Source organism: Carassius auratus, chromosome 43, assembly GCF_003368295.1.
Source record: "Carassius auratus strain Wakin chromosome 43, ASM336829v1, whole genome shotgun sequence".
NCBI lineage: Eukaryota > Metazoa > Chordata > Actinopteri > Cypriniformes > Cyprinidae > Carassius > Carassius auratus.
The window spans coordinates 898,577-902,222 of record NC_039285.1 but is presented as its reverse complement, the minus strand read 5'-3'; the positions used below and the strand labels follow the sequence as shown (position 1 = coordinate 902,222).

Genomic DNA, 3,646 nt, shown 5'->3' with positions numbered 1-3,646 from the left:
TATATATATATACATTTTATTGACTAACACATTACCTGTTGATGTTTATTCAGAATCTTTTTTTTCCATAAATCACTGTATGATCTAAAAACGTTAGGTTGCACTGCATGTATGAGTGTGTGTAAAGGGTGTGCACATGGGTCTCAGATATGCTTTCTGACCTTGAGACAGATCGCTCCATGTGTAGTTTATCATTAATGAATTACGCAAAATGTAAATAACCGAACAACCACTGCAAAAATAGATCAGTTAGATGCATGCATGCACTAAAAAAGCTATTGCATGCATATGCAATGCAACATAAAAAAAAAAAAAACAGGTTGTGGAAAGACACCTTTTTCAGTATCATCCATGCAAGAAGTGTTACTGCACTATTCCTTCGTTCTCTAAATTTAACAGTTTGACTGCTCCTTTGTTTTAAACAGGTAACCTGTATTGTCTGCAAGAGCAAAGATTGTTGAAGGAAACACAACAAAGAAAGATAACCATGCCTCTTACAGTTCTTCCCATTTTGGGCCCGATTTCTGTGTCTGAGAGCCTGGTGGCCATCATCACGATATGTGTGGTGTATCTCCTCATGCGCCTCATGCGTACTAAGATCCCAGAAGGGCTCCAGAAGCTGCCGGGACCGAAGCCTCTTCCCATCATCGGAAATGTCCTGGAAGTGGGAAACAACCCACATCTGAGCCTGACCGCTATGAGTAAGTTCTACGGCCCTGTCTTCCAGATCCAGATCGGGATGCGTCCCGTTGTAGTACTCAGCGGAAACGACGTGATCCGTCAAGCTCTCCTCAAACAAGGCGAGGAGTTCGCCGGACGTCCGGATCTCCACAGCAGCAAGTTCATCAGCGACGGAAAGAGCCTGGCCTTTAGTACGGATCAGGTGGGTGTCTGGCGCGCCCGTCGCAAGCTGGCCCTCAGCGCCCTGCGCACATTTTCCACGGTGCAAGCCAAAAGCTCAGAGTATTCATGTGCCCTTGAGGAGCACATCAGCAAGGAAGGTCTCTATCTGATCGAAAGGCTTCACAGCGTCATGAAGGCCGACGGGAGTTTCGATCCCTTCCGGCACATCGTGGTGTCTGTGGCCAACGTGATCTGCGGGATCTGCTTCGGCCAGCGCTACAGCCACGACGACGACGAGCTGGTGAGCTTGGTCAATTTGAGCGACGAGTTCGGGAAGATCGTGGGAAGCGGCAATCCTGCGGACTTCATCCCTTTCTTGCGTATCCTGCCCAGCACGATGATGAAGAAGTTCGTGGCCATCAACGCTCGCTTCAGCAAGTTGATGAAGAAGATGGTCAATGACCATTACGACACTTTCAACAAGGTGGGCGATCTCAGACGTGTCCGTCAGTTCTCTTTCTATTTAACGCTCCGTGTAGCTCAATCATATGTGATATGTGTTTCAGGACAACATCAGAGACATCACCGACTCGCTCATCAACCACTGCGAAGACCGGAAACTGGACGAGAACTCAAACGTGCAAGTGTCCGATGAGAAGATCGTCGGAATCGTCAATGACTCTTCGGAGCTGGTGAGTGCAGGGATAGCCCAATGATTTTCTGTCTCCAATCTCTGTGTGATACTAAAGTGTGTCTGTGCTCGTTGACAGGTTTCGACACTATCAGTACGGCTCTGTCTTGGGGTGTCGTCTATCTAGTGGCCTACCCTGAGATCCAGGAGCGACTGCAAAGAGAGCTGAGTGAGTTTTCTCTCAATGTCTATCTTTATAAATGCACTCTTATAAAAAAGATTCCAAGGGATATTTTGTTAATCAAGGTACCTATTAAAAATCTACAGAAACTTTTCCTCTATAACGAATCGTAAAAGTTAATGCTCATAAAGAACCCTTATTTCTAAGAGTTTACAGTGGTAAAGGTTATTTATTTGGCATTGATGATTCCATAAGGAAACTTTCCATTGGACTAAAGGTCCTTTAGATTGTTTAAATGTTCTCTACAATGTTCTTTTAAGAACTATTCACTAAAAGGTTTGGGAACCCAGATTGGATCTTCTATGGCATTGATGTGAAAACCCCTTTTGGATACTTTATTCTTAAGTGTGTTAAAATATGGTTCACTGTTAAAAAATACTCTTCATAACTGGATTTTCGCCATTGAAGAGCCAATTTGGAACCATTCGGTGATCAGTCCTTAAATGTAGCCAGAAGAACATTTTGATAATCTAAAGAAATATTCCACTATAAAGAGTCTTATATGTCTCCTTTATTGGCATCGATGGTTTCATGAAGAACCTTTTATGTCCATATAACCTTTATAATGCAAAAACGGTACTTTAAAGTAGATTTTATAAATGTTCCACGCAGTACAAAAAAAATGGCCTTGCTGTGAAAACCGTCTTTTGTAACCTTTATTTCTAGGAGTGCATGGTTGTTAAAGGTTCTTCATTGAACCACTGGTTCCAATAAAGAATCTCTATTTTTAATAGTCTAGATCTAAAATCCAGTCTAAAATCTTTCTAGGAGAAAAGATCGGAATGGATCGAACGCCACGTTTGTCAGACAGAACGGACTTGCCACTTCTCGAGGCCTTCATCCTGGAGATCTTCCGCCATTCGTCCTTCCTTCCTTTCACCATTCCTCACTGGTGAGTTGAGAATGGTGTCATTGCATTAAAATAAAACTACATGTGAATTGAGTTAAAAAGAAGGATGCCTGTAAACAATGTTGCTGTGTTTACCAAAGTTGGCCGTGCCAATGACTGCTCATGTTTTTTTCTTTTAGTACGTCTAAAGACACGTCGCTCAACGGATATTTCATTCCAAAGACACCTGTGTGTTGTAAACCAGTGGCAAGTCAACCATGACCCGTAAGTTTCTCGTAATGAACTTAAATGTGGTTGGTAAATGGTGCAATCTGCTCTTAAACGAAGCTGAACCGTCTGTTTCTTCTTGCAGAGAACTGTGGAAGGATCCGTCAAGCTTCAATCTGGACCGATTCCTCACCGCAGACGGTACAGAGCTGAACAAGATTGAAGGAGAGAAGGTGTGGTTTTTGGGCTTGGAGCGGCGCTGCATTGGAGAGTCCATCGGACGTGCCGAGGTCTTCCTGTTCATGGCCATCCTTCTCCAGAGGTTAAAGTTCAGCGGGAATGCCGGGAGAAATGCTGGATATGACGCCAGAGTACGGGCTGACCATGAAACCACAGCGCTGTATGCTGCGCGTCACGCCACAACCCGGCTTCGAATTGCCCGGCACTGCGGCCTGATCTGACGAAACCGTCATCATAGTTTGAGCTGAAATCCACAGCGCTGTTACTTCTGATTCTGGTTCGGTGCAGACGCTCGCAGTCAACTCACAAAGCCAAATATTTGAAAGATGTTTTGATGTGATTCAGGCCAAGGCATCGGTGCATTTTACTGCAGTTATTTCAATAATGCTGGACCGCAATGCTCATAACCAAGAGTCTGCATGTGGCTTATCATGTACATACATCTATGTTTTCATATGCACATGCGTGTTTGCATGGGTTCATCCTTTCAAAACTCGAATGCTGATGCTGATAACATATTTGTGCTTCCAAATATAGTGCACAGATAACAATGAGTGCCTGCCGCAGCTCATGCCGCCTTATGCTGCTTTTGTGCCAGTCTATCAAAAGAATGTCTTCTTTTGTCATAAGCTTA

The 3,646-nt window shown here is 44.0% G+C and overlaps 1 pseudogene; it reads left to right on the top strand.

The window, feature by feature from the left end:
- The window catches only part of LOC113061383 (cytochrome P450 1A1-like), a 13,374-nt pseudogene extending 10,078 nt beyond the window's left edge, over positions 1–3,296 (top strand).
- Positions 3,297–3,646: the final 350 nt, after the last annotated feature.